The following is a 23365-nucleotide window of genomic DNA, read 5'->3' on the forward strand; positions in this document are numbered from 1 at the left end:
TTTACACCGAGCCTAGAGGGCCGGACATGATCACCACTAGTGGGCGGCATTTAAGGGTTACCCGGACGCGAGTAACGATGTGGATTATGATGTGATGCTATATGTGATGATGTATGAGAAGATATATCGGATATGATAACACATATACTATGATAATGTAAGATATGATATATGTAAAAAGTATGTTGCTTATGACACTCATGCAGGTTATGTCCTTCTCTCATGACTTATGATCCTTCTAGTACGCTTGCTCATTTCATTCCTGCCTTACATATCCGTCGCGGCCCCTAGTCGGGTCGTGACACCTACAGTGATTCCAGAGTCATCGTCGGGCCCCATCTCCTTCGCAGCCCCTGGGGTTGCTACTGAGCCGGTCCCCACGACTGCCCTATCTGCTACCAGAGTCACCTCCACATCTATAGCAGTTCCTGGAGGTGTAATGATTCTATTTAACAGACATAACTTCCATGAATCATATGTAAAGACGGACAGAGCCGATCGACAGATCACTAGCCTATTAGGGTAGTTGGAGGACGTTATAGCACGGGCAGTTCGGAAGGAGATGGAGCCGCTACAGGAGTCCCTTACCCAGTCACACCGTCAAATTCACTCCAGAATTGATGGTATTGAGAGGCGAGTACTTGAGTTGGAGAAGGTATCGTCATCAGCAGACCTGAAAGCAATGAAGAAAGATATTACTCAACTGAAGGACGACGTCTTTGCGCTTCAGGTAAAGGAGGAGGGAATGTTTGAAAACCCTCCTCAATCAGCAATGCCGATTGATTTGACATCTTTGGTATCAGTGGTGCGCCTTTCAAGGGAGGAGTCCTGAGCCTATGATAGAGGTAAGAGGCCTAGATCAGAGGATGATGGTGAAGGGGTCGACCCAGTGGATTTAAAAAAACGCCAGCTGAGACATTCCACGTGACTATCAATAGTTGATTTCCGCTACACATGGGCATCAAGTAGCTTTGATCCCCCTGTTGAGCAGGCGGTACCTAGCATTAAGGTACCAGAGGAGGCTAGGACGTCTGTTCCACCAGCGGACCGTATATTATTTACGGTCCGTAAATCCCACAGTAGATTGGTTCCAGAGAAGTCTTAAAGAGAAGAGGATTTTACGGACAGGTTATACGGACCGTCTAATATTTACGGTCCGTAAAAGTAGATCGTATATATGACAACTAGAGAAGATATTACGGAGAACTGTTCACTGATTCTACGGAGCATATAAAATGTACGGTCCATACATTGGTCCGTCGGGGGCAATTTTTTCAATCTTATTTTGCACGACTTAGACTCTTATAAATACCTTATTTAGGTTTCTTGTAAAGAACATTACTACGGAATTCAGTTTTTATTTCCTTAGCAATAATTTCTCATAGTTTTGGAAGTCTTTTGGGGATTACAAACAATTGCAATTAATTTCTCTTCAATTCCAAGCAATCAATTGTAAGCATTATGATCTCAATTATTTCTTATTGTTCTTCTTCCTCTATGAATAGCTAAATTCCCTTACTAGGGTTGTGAACCCAACTGGTGGGTGTCTTGTGATTGGGTTTGTGATTGATATACATATAATGGATTATTAGGGTTTATTTATTCTTCATTCTTCATTCATAATTAATGGTTGCAAACATTGATTAAAGCCATAAACCTTGATTTATTTGGGAAAATAATTAGGGTTGGTAAGAATAAATAACAAGGGCTCAAAGTTTACACTTTGTTTAATAAATTCACCTAGGAATAAGAAGAATTTACTTGGCATGATTAATCGTTCTTCATAGTTACTTTCTTATATTTAGGAAAATCATAGAAAGAGATAATCTTTATTTATTGGGAAATAGTAGAGATTTATATAGAGATTAAGTGCATTCATATAATGATCCATTAGAAGTATATCAAGATCAATACCCATGATCATACACTCTATCTAACGGGGACACAACCTTAGTTTCTTTTACCACAAATTACCACCCAAAGCAATTAGTTACCAATTAGTCATAAAAAACTAACTTTTACCAAAATCATCGGATTAAGACATTAGACCTAAATTTAGCATTCTATGACTTTAGTAACCTTTTCACACCATATTCCTTGTGGGATTCGATCCCAACCTTGTTGGGTTACTATATTTGACAGCGTCCGCATTATACCATTAATAGGTGTAATTTGAGCATATCAGTACTCATCTAGGAAAAAGTTACTATGGGTGACTGAATCTTGTGGGAATAGTCGGGTATCGTCTTTCAGTAAAGGGTCGTGTTTGCTGGTCCAATTGATATCTCAGGAACAAGATGACAAGAAGGAATTATTTTTAGCTTCGAGCCGATTGATTATGTGAGACCACTTTCGTTTATAAAAACACTGCTAAAGGATCATGGGTAAGTCGGTATGTGGGTTGTGTTGTAAGCTTCTGGGGGAAATAATGGTCGGTCAATAAGAATGAATCTAGCGATGGATGAGTGTGAAGATTTAACTATTTAGGGAGTTATCGATTGTTGCTCCTAACTTAGAGAGAAATGTGGATTTTTTAATTATGTCTTTGGCTCAACAGGTTCTACGATTAGTAATGGGTGTTAAATAATTCAAGTCGCGAAGTACATTTTAGAGGTTAAATTGAGGATCCACAGAAATAGTCTAGGCAAAGGGCCGATCATTCACCAGAGGACTTTGGTTATTCATGTGGAGTAGGTAAATACTTGGACCAAGATCGGAGAGCAATTCCCTAGTTAAGGGATTTTGGCAAGGAAATCGGTATGAGCTATATGAGGTCGTTGGTAGGAATTTATGTGTTAGTCAAGAATCGCCTACAGATTATTGACCACTTCAATGGTGGTTGAGGTTTTGCATCAGCTGTGATTAGTTGTTGGGATAACTAGGGTTGGTCATGTATCTGCTAGTAGGAAGGTATCGTGAAGAATGGTATATGTGATCCATTCATCTTAAAGGAACATTTAGTTTTAAGGTTCAAGTGTGGCAAGGGAAACTTTTAGACGCTCTAGATCAAAGTATTCTACTATCTCGATGATTGGTTTATCTATTTTCGATTGATGATTATAAACGTGGTCATGAATGGATGGTAGAAACTTGAGATTCACGGTAAAAGGCATATCACTATTGGCTTCAAAGGATTAGGATTCATAAGACTTGGATTTATATCATCATGACTACTTAAATCATGTACGGGTTATAGTGGCATTATGTTATCCTATTTAGGTTGGGTGTGGAAATGATGAGTCTGATTGAGGAAGTCTGTGGACAATTCGACTTAGTGACTGGCAGGTGTCAGCGAGACCTTGTGATTGGATATTGATGAGAAGGTAACTTGTGTATTATCAAGATGGGTATTTCCACAACATACTTGAATGGACAAGTAAGGGTTGATCAATAAAGAGAAGTCTCTAAGATGGAAAGTTGGAGTAAGACTATTTTAGCGGTAGTATGCTATGTCGAAGTGTTGATGGTTAGGTAGTATGGTTGAGTTTTTCAAATATGAATGACTTGAAGGTATTGTGCGTGGTAAGACATGGAGTGTATGATTGATACTTTTGGATTTTCTGAAGGCATAATAAGTATTGTACTAAAAGAATTTAGGGTTGTGAAGGATGAAGCATGGGGCCATAGGCCTTACTTTGGAGTATGCGAAGTGATGAACAAGTTAGTCGAAATTCAAGTGGGAAATATCGATGTAATTACACTCTCTGAAGTTTATCACATTTGGGTGATTAGTGCGACTTGACGGATATGAAAAAATTAAAGTCTTAAGATATAACTCATGGGTATTTGATTGACTACTTGGGCAAATTTAATATTTTGAGGTTGGAAATGACAGTGCAAGGTTGAGGATTCAGCAAACAATGGATTAGAATGGATCACCACAGACTTATGGAACGCTTATTGTTCACTTATAAAGATTTGGAAATGGTTCGGCTAATTATTGGTGACTTCCAGGGTATGATGCATTTTAACCGGGCCAAGTCTGTTCATGCAATGTTAGGTGACTTATGGACGTGTTACCAAAAGATCTATGGCTATTCGAGTAAACTTTCTGTAACGATTTGGCGGTTTCCAGTTCGAAATAGGGGTATCGCATGTTGCCGAGCGTGTGAAGAATTACAAAATGGTTTGATAACAATTGGTGACGCCGCTTATGGGAAAATTTTCTAGGTCTGCGCAGATGTTTAGTGATTTGGAGGAGGTACAAATGGATAGGGGAAGTTTCTGTAGTGATCGGCTGACTTTTACAGCTTTAGCACAACAAGATAATCTCGAGGATGGAGTGCACAGTATGTTACTTGAAGGATATGAAGATTCAGATAGTGATGTTGATTAAGTGGTTTTAACTCATCGAAATGGAACTATTAGATCACAGATTTGCACAATCGGCCTTGGATAAGGACAATTTTTATGGGAATGCTCGGGATTTGCTCAGGACAAGCACAATTCCTTTTCCGGACAGATGGAGTCTTGATTTGGACTCTTGGTGTGAGATAGAGTGATTTCTACAGCTTCGTGGTACTAAAGATAATTGTGGAAGGTGTCCAAGAAGGATAAAGAGAATTAGAGTACTTAGCGACTATAGTTGACAACAAATGACTATTTCAGTTAGAAGATTGTGGCAACTATGATGAAATTTGTGGAATCCGCCAAATTGTGTAAGAGTTATGGTTATAATCAAAATCAGGTGTTTTAAGTAAGGCCGGATAAAATGTGTGAGGATCAGATTATTGGGCTAAGTTAAAGTAAGGTTTGGCGAATCAAGCGGAGAAGCAAATACCTGAGATCTTATGACTTTTTGCAATTTTGGAATTTGGTTACGTTTGACTTTCAAAAGTTAGTTCGCTTGTATGGGGCACCTATTTCTACCATTACAGATGGAGGCACTTGGTTTATATCTCAATTCTGGCAATCTATGCAAAAGGCGTTGGGTACTCGAGTAGAGCCTTATGCAACATATCTCCCTCAGGCTGATGGACAGTCTAAGCGTACTATTCGGGTTCTTGAGGATACGTTGCGAGCTTGTGTGATAGATTTTGGCGGTCTTTATGATAAGTTTTTGCCTTTAGCGGAGTTTGTCAACAACAGTTACCGTTCGAGCATTGAGATGACACCCTTTGAGGCCTTATATAGTAGGAGGTGTTGTTATCCAGTTAGTTGGTTTGATGCATTTGAGGTGATCCCTCAAGGTACTGGCTTGTTGCGGGATTCTTTCGACAAGGTCATGTTGATTCAAGAAAGGCTTCTTACAGCTCAGACTAGACAGAAGAGTTGTACGAGTCAGAAGGTTCGTGACTTTGAGGTTATGGTTGGTGAGGGAGTTTTGCTGAAGGTTTCACCCATGAAGGGTGTGATGAGGTTTGGATAGGGAGGCAAGTTAGTCCTTAGGTTCATTGGTCTGTTTGGGGTCGTTCAGTGTATTGGTGAGTTGGCTCTGCCTCCTGGTGTATCGGGCGTTCACCCCATATTTCATATTTCGATGCTAGAGAAGTTCCACTAGGATGGTTCTCATATGATTCGGTGGGTTTAGTGTTTCTCGATTAGAATTTAGACTTCGATATAGAGTAGGTAGCCATCTTAGATAGGCAGATTCAGAAGTTGAGATCCAGAGAGTTAGTTTCAGTAAAGGTTCAATAGAGGCGTCGTCCGGTTGAGGAGGCTACCTGGGAGACCGAGTTAGATACGCGGATCAGATATCCCCAGTTTTTTAGCTATTCAGGTATCTCTTCTTTCTTTCGTGTTCGAGGCATGTGTTTAAGTGGTGGATGATGTAACAACCCATTAGGTCGTTTTGGTTTTTTTTTAATTTTTGCCTATTTTGCCTTTGTGGACCTGCCCTTTTGCTTGTTTTGGTTCGTTGTGTAGTGGGCTTGGTTGGCACAATTCCCGAGGTGGTTGAAATACCTTAAGTTTGAAATTTTGCTAAGTTAAAAAATCTTTAAGTGTTGGGTTGACCTTAGGCATCGTCGGGGATAATTGTGACATTTTGGGAATTTTGTTGGCTCCATTAGCTCCGGAACGTCGAGTATAGGCTAGTTGTATATTTGGTTCAGTTCTCGAGGGTCTTGGGGGAATTTTGGTCATTTGGTTGGAAAGTTGATTTTTGGTCGTTTGGGGTTGACTTTGTCAACGTGACCTCTTTTGGGAATTATGAGAGCACGAGTGAGTTTGTAGCGCGTTTTTACATATATCTGCATACTTGGTTTGTATCCGGGAGGTTCCGGGAGAGTCTCGGGATTTTGAGTTATGAGAGTCAAAAACCAAATTTTTGCTGGTTCTGGTGTACGCACTGGCGTGAAGGTAGTTCCGCTCCTACGGATGCGCTCCAACGAGAGGAGGCCCGCAGGAGCGAGAGTTTAGTGAGTTGGGTTGGTCTCGCTTCTGTGAAGATATTTCCATAGATGCTAGGTCGCAGCGGCGAGCAATGTTCCGCTGCCGTGGACCTGAGATATTTTGTGAGGTTACGCCTCAGCGATCTATTTTCCCACGATGCGAGTGCGCAGGTGCGCTAGATTGCTGGGCAGAATATGGTTTTAGTGTCTTTTTTCCTTAGACTTTTCCCATTCTAAAACCCTTGAGTTGAGAACATTTTTGAAGGAGAATTGGAGAGATATAAAGAAAGAATCAGTGGGTAAGTCTTCAAACTCGATTTTTACGATTATTTCCATGATTAGAATCAAAGCCTATGCTTTGAATGTTGAATTAAAGCGGTAAATTGAAGGGTTTTGACACCCAATTTGAATATTAGGGATTTGATGTTTGAGCATGAATTCATGATTATTAATGGATGAATTTTGGTATATGGGTTATGTCAAGACCCAACCCCGTAGGCCGCGACTCGTGTCCGAGCAGGACACCTTACGTACCCAGTAACCCCGAACCAACATATAAATTAGATACATAAATATATAAAGCCAAACGGAGTCACAAGCTATCGTACATAAGCAGATGTAGCGCACAGAAGCCGATAAGGCCATCACAGAATACGTATTTCCCAAAACATATACACAACCCACATATGTGTCTACAGACCTCTACGAAGAGTAATAACAGAAACATAAGACGGGACAGGGCCCCGTCGTACCCCTGAATAGCGTACATATATACAATAGCAGAATACTATACCAAAATATAGGCTCCGGATAAAAGAGCGCTCCAAAATAGCAGAACAAAGTCCTAAGCGGGCGGATCAGCAAACCTGTCGTCTGTACCTATGCGGCATGAAAACGCAGCCCCCGAAGAAAGGGGGTCAGTACGGAATATGTACTGAGTTTGTAAAGCATGAAGTACAGTAGACGAAATCATAACCGGAACAGAAAATACAAAAAATGAGTGCAAAGTCCAGGATATCAAAATGTATACTTACAAAATGTAAATAATGCATGCAGAAACATATGCCAAATCCGGCCCCAATACGGGACTCGGTGAACAGAACGTGGCGCCACCCCGTCACTGGCGCCACAACACATACTTCAGAGTAGGGAATTGCTCCGTAACATATCATAACATATCAGATGGCCACATCATATCATATCATATCAGAACATAGGTGTACATGGCACATCATACTCCGGACCCATGTACATGTCATACCTGCCCCCTCACATCGAGGCACGGCGAACAATGCAGTGGAATACGCTTGATAACAAATCCTGGCCCGGGCTCAGTGAAGGAAGCATTGAGGCATCCACGAGTGGAGTAGTGAGAAACCTTTGCATCATAAAATATTTACAAAGACTCGACAGAATAATCCGAATGACAGGTCATTTAAGAAATAAATCAGACGATAGTCATAGCACGTACCTTTCAGATGTCGCGGGGGATTATATCGAATTAAAGCTTTTGGCATTGTTTGAACATATCAAAATATAACATTTACAGAATCTCGATAGCATAACTCAGATGGCAAATCATATAAAAGAGATTGAACGGTAATCATAGCGTATGCCTTTCGGATGTCACGATGGTTTATATCAAAATAAGCTTTCTGAAATCGTTTTCATGTTTCAAAATGCATTATGGAAGTCAACGAAATAATTCAAACAAACTTCATATGGTAGTTAGGAGAGTAGCCAAGAGTTTCCTTTGAATTCTACTTCAGAACAAGTCAAACGGAACAAATCAGAAAAATCCGGGAGTAGTGGGCCCACCTCGGGTCAAACGAGGTGGCGGACACAAAGTATGTGTAATAAACTTTATGGAGTCTCTTATGAGGGTTTTAAGGTAATCAGATTTTATTTACACAAGTTCTAGGTATTTAAACAACTTTCCTAACCATTTGCAACATAATTAGTTCAATTCCACTGAATGGAAAAGGGGCAAATTTAGACGCAGATTCCGAAGAGTAGAGTAGTCCCCGAGGTCCAACTTCAAACCTAATACATCTAGGACATGCCAAGAGAAGTAAAGGGTGAGCTTTACATACCTTTTCTGCTTCTTACGCTCCTCCAATTTCAAGTCCCGAATGCCCCAAAATCTACAATTGGTCACAAATACCAAACATTGTTTATAAGCCTTTAAGAATTCAATCTTAACTCAACACTTGTCTACATTGTTTAAATACATTTTTTTTCCATCCAAAATTTTCTTCAAACCCCATTCCACAATTCAACCATACCAACAAACGAATTTATCACGCTATTTTCTTCGTTCTAATCCGTTAAAACTCTAAATAAACTTGTTAACAATGAAAAGGAACCTTATTCATACCTTAAGTGCACAGCCACCACGTCCACCCTCTTCTCTTTAGTTGATTTTTAGCTCAAATCGAAGGCAACGCGACGTAGAACACTTTTCTCTTCATGAGCTTCGGGATTCGGGGCTCCGATTTTGGTCAAAAATTGATTTTCTCTCTAGGTTCTCCTCTCTCTTTTTCTCTAGAGTTTTCTAGGTTCTCTTGGTCTGAAAATGAGGGAGAGAAACCGAAAATTTTAGTTAAAAAGCATGGGTAATGGGCCTGACCCGAATTGGATTCGGGTTGGGCCGGATTTACTGTTCAACTCGACCCTCCTGCCTTACAATGTTCATATCTCCTTATCCCGATGTCACCTGTAGGCCCACGACCTACCGTTGGAAATATAATTCAATTATCTACAACCTTTATTTATGGGAGTTTTCCCAAATTCCAAACTTATAATGCCGTGTTTGCCCCTCCAAGTTAGGTCATCCGAAAACGTTTTCTTAAATCGTCCTTTTGGAGGGCTTACACTCATTTTTGGCTTATGGGTCCTTCTTAGGACTTGCTCAAATTCACATGTACTACCCATATATCCCTTCATATGTTTTTTATAAGGTCCCAATGTGTGGGACCCACCTTAACTTACTGTAACGAGGGTTTTTCGTTAAATAACTTATGAACCAATTCACACCATATTGTCTCCAAATGTCGTATGTGTATATATTCTTAGACTTAGATCACCCAATCTTCATCCTTAATCCTTGTTTGACTTAACTCCTTTTCGAGCTCGTACTACGCCGTCTATGATTTTGTAGCGCGAAATTTTTCCGGGGTGTAACAGGTTATATAAATCACGAGGAACGTGATTCTAGGCTCAATTTACTATTTTGCCCTTTTTGGTTCAGAATCCTAATTTTAGGGCTTAATTTAGGGTTTTTGATTTATGAATAGATATGGGTATTGATGGGTTCGTATTCATGTGTATAACCCCTATTTGACTAGACTTTGATAATTTGGAGATTATTTGGAATGGCAACGGGCATCGCGATTCATCAATTCCAGGCAAGTTGAGATCTTGCACTCCTTCTTGAACGTTTGGTTGGATAAAAATGAATCTAATAAGAGGGTTATGGGTTAATTAAGGGGGATTCCGATACCAGTATTTGATACCAGTCTTCATGTTGAGGGTATTTGCGCACTTCTATTTGAATAGTTAGTCTTATGCGATGCTTTGGGCACTAGCTGATAGAGTAGTACTGTTATGTCCCGCGTTTTCGCATAATTGGAAATCGAGAAATAATTACGACTTGGGTGTTAGAAGGACATAATTTGATTTTTGTAAATATGACTATGTTGGTTATGGAATTTTTAATGTCAAGACCTCGGGGAAGGACGAGGGTAAATTTGGAATTTTGGAAATTAGTTTCGGGAATTACAAAACGGGGCGTTTTGTGAATTGGGCCAAGAAAAAAATTATAACAAAAATGAAGCCCAAGAGTTGAAGGGTGGCCGGCCCTAGCCAAGCCCAAACCCACTATTGTAATGTCATGTGCTATGCACATGACTATTAATGGATATATATCAATATGTTACACTTAGAATTTTCATTAGAACCACAAAAAAATTTCAAGAACACCCCACAAGGAGGTTCGGCCGTGAGCTAGAGAAGGAAGAGAAAAAAATTTCCAAGTCTTGTTTGTGATCCAAAAATCCTAGTTTTTACATAGTTGTGAAGTGCTCAAGACCCTCTTCAACGGGGTATATTTAGTTTGGCGCAAGAACGACGTTTACGACAAGTCGGGTTTTCAAGAAAAGGTAAGAATTTTGCCCCTTGAATGATATAGAATTGATATGAATATGTTAAGGATTGGGAATAGGTGAGAATCCCGTAGTTTTGATGTAAATAGAAAGCTATGGGTGTGTGTGTAAGTTGGGTGTTGGCCGTGAGCCATAGAGAGGAAAAATGATGGGGATTGAGCTTGTTTAAGTTGGCATAATGTGTTGTTGTGATCCTTGTATCGTAAAAGATTGATTGTTAAATTAAATTGACGGTGGAAAACGATTTCGGATATTATCGGAAAGTGTATACCCTTGGTATCTTTATGTATATCAATGTATATTTTGGGTGCTATAGACTTTAAATATGAATCTATAATGACGTTGAGGAATTCGGAATGAAGTGATGCGAGTTAGAATGTTCGTAGTGCGTTTTTGGATGTTTTGAAGAATTAGGGAAATTAATTGATTTTGGTGCAATTTCGGGTATGGCTTGGATTGTAATTAGAATGTGATTGTATAAGTTTGAATGTGGAAATGAATACAATTATATAGGTATAGAGTCGGAGTTTTGAAAGGGTGAACGAAAGTTGCCAACTTAGATAATAAAGTAGAACCTTGAAGCTAGGGTGGTTTGATTGTTGTTTGTGTTGTTGTTAATGTGTGGGCTGTTGTGATTGATGAATTTGGAGCCGAGCTACGCCTCGGGGATGTTAGATTTATAGGGGAAATGCTGCCGAAATTTCGGTAGACAAATATGAAGTTAAAGGCATTTTTAAGCCTAAGAATCTCAATTGGTAACTTTGACCATTTGCAGATTTTTGACGAAACGGGACTGGACTTTCGGGAGAGCTTACGACGTCTGTGAGGTATGTAAAGCTTACCACTCCTTCATTTGGCATATCCTAGTATGTTAGTCGAATATGAGACCTTCCGGAGCATTTCTGCTCCTCGAAACCCGATCCACAGAAAAGTTACTATTCATTCAATCCTATTGAAGCCTAAGGGCTCTATTTTGGCTAGAATGCCACCATTCGTCCGAAACCTATCGAAATGTGGTCGGGTGATTTAGAAATGATTATGTATGACCCCTTTGGCCTATAAATGTTCGAAAAATATGTTCGCCGCCTCAATTTGACTCGAGGTGGGCCCGTTAACCCCGAGACGCCCTATCTGTCTTATTGGGCTGTCCTTTTGAATGAAGTTTGAAATGATGCTTTCGATTTTGGGACTTCCTCCTACGGGATATATATTTTGAATATTACGATGCGCTAAGTTATGTTTTGAGCTATACGTACTAGTTTGGAAACGTTTTGTGAAATGAAACCTTGTTATCGGCTAAGTATCCGATTACTTTGTACTATGAAATGACTTACAAAATCATTATGCTTTGGAAAGCTATTTTGAAATATATTTTGCATTTGTTTGCTCACGACTCCGCTCGTGCCTTATTATGACTTCGTTCACCGGTTCCCGGGCCGGTTTTGATTCGTGCGCCTTATGACAAATTCGGCCGTATGCTGTGTTACGGTTCCCGAGGCTTCGCCATAGGGCCGGGTTCCGTTTGGAGTTATGCTGTGATATGGCTCGTGATGCGATACGCTCACCTATGATTATGTTTGTGTTCGGGGATGTACGGAGATTTGAAACCTTCTGGTGTTATGCTGTGTGTGGCGCCAGCGTCGGAGTGGCGACCACGTTCTTGAGCTTTGCATGATTTTCGCCTGCATTATGTATATGTACACGATTTGATACTGATTTTGACACTCCGGTTTGTACTCCACTTTGTCTTTTGATTTGCTTCCGGTTTTGATCCATATTTCTGTACTTCGTGCTTTACATACTCAGTACATATTTCGTACTGACCCCCTTTCTTCGGGGGCTGCGTTTTATGCCCGCAGGTACAGAAGCTCGTTTGGGATGATCCTCCGGTTTAGGCTACTCATTCTGCTATTTTGGAGTACTCCATCTGATCCGGAGTCCACTTTGGTAAAGACATTCTCTGTTATGCATACACTGTGTTCATTGACTATTTGGGTACGGCGGGGCCCTGTCTCGCCATCTGTCTTTGTTTTGAGTTCGTAGAGGCCTGTAGTCATATATGTGGGATAAGGGTCCTATGTATGGTTGTTCGATTTTGTTTTCTGGTCTTAAAGCGGTCCGTTGGTTATGATGGCCCCAAATGGCCCTTATGCTTATGTTTGCACTGTTGACCGGCGATGTCTATTCCGCCGCTCCGTTTGTATTTGATAGGGCATTTTGATTTGGTATGACCGCTTAAGACATGTTTTTGATATAAAGTATGTTTGATATGATTTTCGAAAAAACTCTGAAATGAATTTGGATCTGGAAATAAATATGCGATTTGGTCTGGGTACCCAGGTAGGGTGCCAGTCGCGGCCCACGAGGCTGGGTCGTGACAAAAGTGGTATCAGAGCAGTTTGTCCTCGGAATGTCTACAGGCCGTGTCTCGTAGAGTCTTGTTTATCGATGTGTTGTGCACCACACCTATAAACAGGAAGCTACAGGGCATTTAGGATGTTACTTTCTTTGGAATCTTAGATCGTGCGATAGAGCCAGCTGTAGGAAATGAATTTCTTTTTCTAACCTTTGATTGCAGCTGGAGAACGGTATCGACGTAAGACAGTGATTGTTGATATTGGAAGCTACACAGTGCTCAGGTTAGCAATGATATGGAAGATGTATGTTGGGTAAGGTGTTTGAAATACGATTGGAACATAAGCCGGACATTGGAAGGAAAAATAAAATATGAATAGTGTAGCAGGTACAGTTGAGTTGGGCATGTGAGGTAAGCTTCGGCATATTTATATTTTTGTTTAAAATTGTTAGCCCGTGTGGCTATGAGATGATATGATGTAATATGTATGTACGTATATGTGGTGGCCCTGTGAGGCCTGGTTGGTATTTCCTGTGTACAGGTTTTGGGATAGTAAGAAATATAGAGGAACCTCTGCCCAAATTTTTCTAGAAATACGAAAAAGAGGAAATGAGATATAAATTCTTAACCTGTTCTGAAGGTCGATATCATTATGATAAACCTATTATGGTGGATTAAAAGGTACCCCTCCATGTTATTTGTGAGGAGCGTTACCCCTAGCGGAAAAATTTTATCTCAACAAAATATATACGAGGAGTAGATTCGCAAGTTATTTGGAGGGACCAGGAATGTGTTCTAACCCCATTTTGTTTTGGCACAACCCATGTGAAGGACAAGAATGTCCGACGATTAAGGTTCCTCAAATTGGAAAAATACAAAACGTATGACAAGCCGTTGAGAATTGAGCGGTACGCTCTCGGCTTAAGTATATATATATGTATAACCGTGGGGGTAATTATGTGAATTAGGCATTTGATGATTTCGCGAAGTTCGTCGGACTTTGGTTTTCTTTTGTTGATGGTTGGAAGACACCTTACTGTAATATTCTGTCAGTTTCCCATGACTATTTGGAGATGGAATTTGTAGAATACGAATTTAGACTTGTGGGCTGTCTGGAAGTATATAGGTACGTATGGAGGTAAATGTTGAGGATTTATAAGTGTCGACACGGTAACCACCAAGTCAGAAAAGTAATAGAATTCTCGTAGGCCGGGGTGGGACCCGCTACGGGGATGTTTTGAAAAGTTGTTAAGACCCCGAATTGTCTTAAATTACGTGACAAAGGTCGTGAGTGGCGATCGACGAAATTATATTAGCCCTAACGCGTCAAAACGCGTGAAAGTTTCGGGGTTAAGCGTGCTCAAGCCAGAGCAATTCTGGATGGGTGACCCCCCTGGGAAGTAATGCAAGATTGTTGCACGAGTGTAAGTATGCTAGAGATAAATGAAAATTTGGGGCAATCTAAAGGAAAAGGGAATGTGTGGAGTAATTAGTGCCCTTACAGGAGTCACGCAGAACGAGGCGGACTAAATGGGCAAAGAAAAGGTACAACACCGCTCGGGAAATTGAGCGAATTTGAATGACAGTCAGAGACGTTCGTCAGTAAGGCATGGGTAAAAATGTCCGTATGTGTGTATATGTATGTATATGTGTGTGTGTAGGATTTTTGTTTGGTGCCGTGTGGGATGAGAGCCGAGTCCCGACAACCAAAATTGTGATAGACGAAAGGTTTCACTAAACCGGATACATGAAGCGAAGCGGGGGCGACGATCCGAATGTTGTCAAGGGATAGAAAAGCCCCATTTACATTATAACTTAGTTTGGAACGACGATGTCTGAAAGAGAAAATGAGTATGGGGGGTAGGAAAGATGAAAGATAAGCAGTGTGAATAAGCGGAATCTTTGAAAGAGTCGATACGCGAAACGCAAGACAATTTGTGTGATAGCTTGGCGAATGAGTTTACCAATAAAAGGGAAATTTTTCATGAATCATTGGAGCCTGCACTCCCGATGTTGATAAGGCCCTGTCTATTACGCCCCTATGCTTCTGGCCTCGATTGTGTTCCCAATTGATAAACCTTGGTACATCCGGTTCGGAATCTGATCTTGGTTGAAATACCTCTGCATGATTAGCTTTGATTGCGAATCCGTCCGACACATTTCTGTATGTCTGACTCTGAATATAACCTGTCTGATATGCCTCTGTACATTTGATGTTGATCACGCGTTTGTCTGATATATCTTCGTATGTCTGACTTTGACTACGATCCTGTCTGATACATTTCTACCTGTCTGAATTTGGTCACGATTCTGTGTGATATAATTCTGCACGTCTGATTCCGGTTTCGAATCTGTCCGATATGATTTCGTACGTCTGACCTCGATTATGAATCTGTCTGATAAATCTCTGGTGTGTTCGTATACGGATCTGTTTTGCCTTCTTAAGCGACCCGTATACTGCTATGGCCAAGACGGCCCACGAGTTTGTACGTATGTGTGCATTTGAGCGATGTATATTCCGCCACCTTTCTGATTTTGATATGACTATTCTGCACGGGCGACTGCTTAAAGATAAGGGGGCAATAAGTGTTGCGTGACGTCTGTTGTTGACTCTCAGTTCGAACAACGTATGTTGAGTCTGAAGGAGTCTGAATACGATGATCTGGTTGTGAATTCGTCTGGGGTGACAGGATATTTCCGTGTGTTTGATTCTGATTACGAATTCGCCTGATGCGCCTTCGTACGTCTGACTCCGACCTCAGATTTGTTTGACATGTTTCTGTACCCCTGATTTTGACTATGAGCCGTCTGCCATAGTCTAATATGTCTGCCTCCGATTACGAGTTCGCTCGATATGCTGCGAGGCGTCCGGTCCTAGTTCTGAATCCGTTGATGTGAAGTGTTTGGTATGATTCTGGATTCGTTGGTATGAAGTGATTTTGAATCCGTTGGTGTGAGGTGTCCGGTATGAAGTGGAATTACGATAATGTGGTAGGGAGCTCAGTAGTGTGATAAGGAATGACATTAGCTATGATGTCTGGAAAGCGTTGTCCGTTACAGAAGATAGCGTGTGGCCCTTAATAAAACAAGGACTCAGTTTGAAATCTCGCCTGAAGGTGCATTATTGTACGATGGTAGATTCTGTGTACCGGACGTAGCGGGCTTCCGGCGACGGATTATGGGCAAGGCACATAATGCGCGGTATTATGTGCATCCTGGTTCCACTAAGATGTATCGGGATCTCAGGTGTTTGTATTGGTGGGACAGCATGAAGGAAGATGTTACCGAGTTTGTTAGTCACTGCCCGAACTGCCAGCAAGTTAAGACCAAGCATCAAAAGCCCGGTGGATTGTTACAGGAGATGGAAATTCCAGCCTGGAAATGGGAGATGATTAATAAGGACTTCATTGTTGGGTTGCCGCGTACTCTACGCAGGTACGACTCTATTTGGGTTATTGTGGACAGGCTGACTAAATCAGCCCATTTCCTTCCGGTCCGGACTATGTATTCGGCTGAGGACTATGCCCGATTATATATATCAGAGAGATAGTCAGACTTCACGAAGTCCCTGTATCTATTATTACTGACCGAGGTGCCCAGTTTACAGCTAATTTCTGGAGGTCATTTCAGGAGGGACTAGGGGCTCAGGTGAGCCTCAGTACAGCTTTCCATCCTCAGACCGACGGGCAGGCCGAGCGCACTATTTAGACGCTCGAGGATAGGTTGCGGGCCTGCGTTATTGATTTTAGGGGCAACTGGGATGATCATTTGCCGCTTATAGAGTTTGCTTACATTAACAGTTATCACTCCAGCATTCTGGTGGCCCCGTACGAGGCCCTTTATGGCAGGAGATGCAGGTCTCCTATTGGTTGGTTTGACGTGGGCGAGACTAAGTTGATTGGGCCGGATGTGATCCAGGAAGCTGTAGATAAGGTGAAGCTCATTTGGGAACGACTGTTAGCTGCTCAGAGTCGACAGAAAGCTTATGCCGATAGACGACGTCGACCGTTAGAGTTCCAGATTGGCGGCTGGGTATTCCTAAAGGTGTCGCCCATGAAGGGCGTTATGAGATTTGGTAGGAAGGGTAAGTTGAGTCCGCGGTACATCGGGCCATACCAGATTGTTCGGAGGATAGGCGCGGTCGCCTACGAGCTAGACTTGCCATCAGATTTGGAGTCCGTGCACCCGGTGTTTCATGGGTCTATGCTGCGGAAGTGTATTGGTGACCCTTCCAGGATATTCCCAGTAGATGATCTTCAGGTGACGGAGCAGCTGTCTTATGATGAGCAGCCGGTATCTGTTCTAGACCGTCAGGTGAGGAGATTGCGCACTAAGGAGGTGCCTTCTGTCAAGGTTCTGTGGCGCAATAACAACCAGGAAGAGATGACTTGGGAGGCGGAGGATGAGATGAAGAAGAGATTCCCCCATTTATTCCCTACGCCTCCTGTAATCTAGACTTGTGTATTTGTTGTACCAATGAACGGATGGACCATGTGTGCTATTTATATATAAAATGGTTTTCCCGTTATGCTTGTGAGTCTTTATAAGATTTATTTAACATTCGGGGACGAATGTTCTTAAGGGGGGGAGAATGTTATGTCCCGCGTTTTCGCATAATTGGAAATCGAGAAATAATTACGACTTGGGTGTTAGAAGGACATAATTTTATTTTTGTAAATATGACTATGTTGGTTATGGAATTTATAATGTCAAGACCTCGGGGAAGGACGAGGGTAAATTTGGAATTTTTGAAATTAGTTTCGGGAATTACAAAACGGGGCGTTTATGTGAATTGGGCCAAGAAAAAAATTATAACAAAAATGAAGCCCAAGAGTTGAAGGGTGGCCGGCCCTAGCCAAGCCCAAACCCACTATTGTAATGTCATGTGCTATGCACATGACTATTAATGGATATATATCAATATGTTACACTTAGAATTTTCATTAGAACCACAAAAAAATTTCAAGAACACCCCACAAGGAGGTTCGGCCGTGAGCTAGAGAAGGAAGAGAAAAAAATTTCCAAGTCTTGTTTGTGATCCAAAAATCCTAGTTTTTACATAGTTGTGAAGTGCTCAAGACCCTCTTCAACGGGGTATATTTAGTTTGGCGCAAGAACGACGTTTACGACAAGTCGGGTTTTCAAGAAAAGGTAAGAATTTTGCCCCTTGATTGATATAGAATTGATATGAATATGTTAAGGATTGGGAATAGGTGAGAATCCCGTAGTTTTGATGTAAATAGAAAGCTATGGGTGTGTGTGTAAGTTGGGTGTTGGCCGTGAGCCATAGAGAGGAAAAATGATGGGGATTGAGCTTGTTTAAGTTGGCATAATGTGTTGTTGTGATCCTTGTATCGTAAAAGATTGATTGTTAAATTAAATTGACGGTGGAAAACGATTTCGGATATTATCGGAAAGTGTATACCCTTGGTATCTTTATGTATATCAATGTATATTTTGGGTGCTATAGACTTTAAATATGAATCTATAATGACGTTGAGGAATTCGGAATGAAGTGATGCGAGTTAGAATGTTCGTAGTGCGTTTTTGGATGTTTTGAAGAATTAGGGAAATTAATTGATTTTGGTGCAATTTCGGGTATGGCTTGGATTGTAATTAGAATGTGATTGTATAAGTTTGAATGTGGAAATGAATACAATTATATAGGTATAGAGTCGGAGTTTTGAAAGGGTGAACGAAAGTTGCCAACTTAGATAATAAAGTAGAACCTTGAAGCTAGGGTGGTTTGATTGTTGTTTGTGTTGTTGTTAATGTGTGGGCTGTTGTGATTGATGAATTTGGAGCCGAGCTACGCCTCGGGGATGTTAGATTTATAGGGGAAATGCTGCCGAAATTTCGGTAGACAAATATGAAGTTAAAGGCATTTTTAAGCCTAAGAATCTCAATTGGTAACTTTGACCATTTGCAGATTTTTGACGAAACGGGACTGGACTTTCGGGAGAGCTTACGACGTCTGTGAGGTATGTAAAGCTTACCACTCCTTCATTTGGCATATCCTAGTATGTTAGTCGAATATGAGACCTTCCGGAGCATTTCTGCTCCGCGAAACCCGATCCACAGAAAAGTTACTATTCATTCAATCCTATTGAAGCCTAAGGGCTCTATTTTGGCTAGAATGCCACCATTCGTCCGAAACCTATCGAAATGTGGTCGGGTGATTTAGAAATGATTATGTATGACCCCTTTGGCCTATAAATGTTCGAAAAATATGTTCGCCGCCTCAATTTGACTCGAGGTGGGCCCGTTAACCCCGAGACGCCCTATCTGTCTTATTGGGCTGTCCTTTTGAATGAAGTTTGAAATGATGCTTTCGATTTTGGGACTTCCTCCTACGGGATATATATTTTGAATATTACGATGCGCTAAGTTATGTTTTGAACTATACGTACTAGTTTGGAAACGTTTTGTGAAATGAAACCTTGTTATCGGCTAAGTATCCGATTACTTTGTACTATGAAATGACTTACAAAATCATTATGCTTTGGAAAGCTATTTTGAAATATATTTTGCATTTGTTTGCTCACGACTCCGCTCGTGCCTTATTATGACTTCGTTCACCGGTTCCCGGGCCGGTTTTGATTCGTGCGCCTTATGACAAATTCGGCCGTATGCTGTGTTACGGTTCCCGAGGCTTCGCCATAGGGCCGGGTTCCGTTTGGAGTTATGCTGTGATATGGCTCGTGATGCGATACGCTCACCTATGATTATGTTTGTGTTCGGGGATGTACGGAGATTTGAAACCTTCTGGTGTTATGCTGTGTGTGCCGCCAGCGTCGGAGTGGCGACCACGTTCTTGAGCTTTGCATGATTTTCGCCTGCATTATGTATATGTACACGATTTGATACTGATTTTGACACTCCGGTTTGTACTCCACTTTGTCTTTTGATTTGCTTCCGGTTTTGATCCATATTTCTGTACTTCGTGCTTTACATACTCAGTACATATTTCGTACTGACCCCCTTTCTTCGGGGGCTGCGTTTTATGCCCGCAGGTACAGAAGCTCGTTTGGGATGATCCTCCGGTTTAGGCTACTCATTCTGCTATTTTGGAGTACTCCATCTGATCCGGAGTCCACTTTGGTATAGACATTCTCTGTTATGCATACACTGTGTTCATTGACTATTTGGGTACGGCGGGGCCTTGTCTCGCCATCTGTCTTTGTTTTGAGTTCGTAGAGGCCTGTAGTCATATATGTGGGATAAGGGTCCTATGTATGGTTGTTCGATTTTGTTTTCTGGTCTTAAAGCGGTCCGTTGGTTATGATGGCCCCAAATGGCCCTTATGCTTATGTTTGCACTGTTGACCGGCGATGTCTATTCCGCCGCTCCGTTTGTATTTGATAGGGCATTTTGATTTGGTATGACCGCTTAGGACATGTTTTTGATATAAAGTATGTTTGATATGATTTTCGAAAAAACTCTGAAATGAATTTGGATCTGGAAATAAATATGCGATTTGGTCTGGGTACCCAGGTAGGGTGCCAGTCGCGGCCCACGGGGCTGGGTCGTGACAAGTACGATCCTTTGGATTTGTGATTGGCGTCTGATGCCTGTACTTTATTCCTCTTATTATTATTGCCTGTCTTATCCGTTTGTGTGCATATCACTCATATATCCTCGTTGTAATGAAAAGAAGCCAAAAAGGTGAAGCCTTTATGATAATGAGAACCTAAGAATGGATTCCATGCATATATGTATGCTCTTGATTTGATGTATGCCATACTCATACGTTATATGTATTTCATGCATACTATTTGAGAATATGATTGTGAGTCCGAGGGGATCTATTTCCGGACAAGTGATGATGCTTTAGCGCGTTCCGTTAACAAATGGGTCCGGTCAGCTAAGTGATAGGTTTTCCAGACATGATATGTGGAAAACCGTGATCCAAAGGTGCTACGGAGTGGTCCGTGATCTGAGGATTTTCTAGAGTGGTGATATATGGGCCTCATGAGCCCCCATGGGTCACGATTCGTTGACATTAGAACGTGTGTGTATCAAGAAATGGAATAAAGGCCTTGCATCGCATTTGCATCACATTCATCCATGCTTTATATTTTTGTAGTGAATATTGGTATTTGACTTGTCTTATATTGAAATTCATCTATTATGTGATCTTAACTATTAAAGTATGATTATCTTGTGATTTGGACTAATGGAAGACTAGTGTGGTTGTGGTATCGTAAACTAACCCTCGTCTCCATTCCGAAAAGGGTCGGTCACTGATGCTGCTACGTATCTGTTGATTATTGTACTCAAGCTACACTTGTTGCACCTTTTTGGGTGTAGACTAGGTCCCTAGCACTAGTGGACCACGTGACTACCAAGTTGCCCGTCAGAGCCTTTGTTGAGTGATCAGGGTGAGCACAATGGTTTTGGATGGCTCAAAATTCTTTTTTATCATTTACTTTCTGCCTTTCTTCATTTCGGACAGTTTTATTATTTATTTTAGACTATTTTACTCTTTAGAAGTCTTTGTATGGGAGTGACATAAGATTTTGGGGTTAAGTGTAATGACTTCTAAGTATTTTATATGATATTTTTGAAGACTTGAAAATTGACTTGTATGATTTATTTCATCTTTTAGTTTTCCGCTTAATAAGGCTATGTTAATGGCTTGTGTTGGCTTACTAGCATGGTGGGGCTAGTGCCATCACGACTTGGAAATTTTGGTCGTGATAAATTGCTATCAAAGTGCTAGGTTAATCGATCTCACTGATATAAGGACACTGTCTGTTAGAGTCTCGCGGATGGGTAGGAAGAGCTTTGTACTTATCTTCGGGAGGCTATAAGCCATTTAGGAAACTTGTATTTTTTCTTTCCTCATCGTGCGTGTTTCATTCGGTTAAGTTCTAAACTTCATTGTTCCCATCTCTCACTGATAGTGAGGACACGTTCTTGAGTTCGCATGCGAGCAACTAGATGTGACGTTGCCTGGTATGGTACGAGATGTGCAACCGTGATAGGGACACGTGACCAGCTTCATATTTCAGCTATGATTTGAAGACTGAATAGAGTGGGGTTATAGATCGGATTCTCCGATTCTGCGATATACTTAGAAATGGGAGTCGAGGAAGTGTGTTGTGGTGTTTCAAGTGATGGGAAGATATTGTCGATTATAAATGGTACGGTTAGTGGAATAGCCGTGTGATAAGTTTTGTGTCTTTGAAGATTACGATCGAGGGGTTTCATCATAACATAAAGGTTTCTTAGGATACAATATGATGGGATATGTACAAATATTCAGAAGACGAAGGAAAATTTTGATAAATCAGTTGATTAGATAAAAGGATTAGTTCATGAGGCCATAAAGAGAAGTTTGGAAATTATATTAATAGGAAATATGACCTTTTCTGGTAAGGTAAGAGGATTTAGGACTTCAGTTTAGGATGCGTGTGGAGAGTTTCCAGCCACTTGACGGAACATAGATGTAATGAAAGGAATACGAGTGGATCATTCTCAGTTATAAGACGATCACAAGTGGTGGATGTACTCATCTGGGCAAAAGTTACTATGGGTGATTGAATCTTGTAGGAATAGTCGAGTATCGTCTTTTGGTAAAGGGTCGTGTTTGCAGGTTCGATTGATATCTTGGGAACAAGGTGACAAAAAGGAATTATTTTGACCTTCGAGCCGGTTAATTATGTGAGACCAGTTTCGTTTATGAAAACATTGCTAAAGGATCATGGGTTAGTCGGTATGTGGGCTATGTCGTAGGCTTCTGGGGGAAACAGTGGTCAGCTAATAAGAATGAATCTAGCCACTAGTCCATACGATCAACAACTAACTCAACATATGCTTCGCTAACTGCAATCTAACCATAAGGTAAATAGGGAAACAAGTACAACATATATCACATGGCGCGAGCTCAATCATGCTAGCAAGACACTAGTCCACACGGTCAACGAAAACATCCAGTTCAACACTACAAAAAGGTGACGAGCCACACATAACAATACCAGCCTAGAAATATCCATCTTAACACCATGGCTGAAGACCTAAGCATGCTTTCTCCATCATTCTCTACTATTCACATATGAAATCCTAATCGGAATCTAATTCAAGTAAGCCGTAACCTAGCTTGATACCGAGCAGGTGCCACGAACGTCCACTTGAACTTCAGCTTCCATTTCCAAAAAAGAATGCTGAGACGGGAGTACTTGAGATATGACCCCGCGCCCAGAAGGGTAATGTCACACCCCAAATTGTGGGGCATGACGGGCACTCAGCTTTACCGGCTGAGCACCACCTGACGTACATTCAACATATTCAACCCAATATAATTACCAATAATGTATGACATACGTATAGTCTAAAGGAATCATCTGCACGCAAAAAAGGCCCAACACAGAAATATACACATATAGAAATATGTATGCAAGCCGACAAGGCTGTCACCAAGGTCTGCATATGACAACGTGACCGACAAGGCCACAACAACAGTATCAGTACCAAACTAAAGACGACAAGGCCACATATGAAGTCTATACATA

The sequence above is a fragment of the Lycium barbarum genome, chromosome 9, assembly GCF_019175385.1.
Source record: "Lycium barbarum isolate Lr01 chromosome 9, ASM1917538v2, whole genome shotgun sequence".
Lineage (NCBI taxonomy): Eukaryota > Viridiplantae > Streptophyta > Magnoliopsida > Solanales > Solanaceae > Lycium > Lycium barbarum.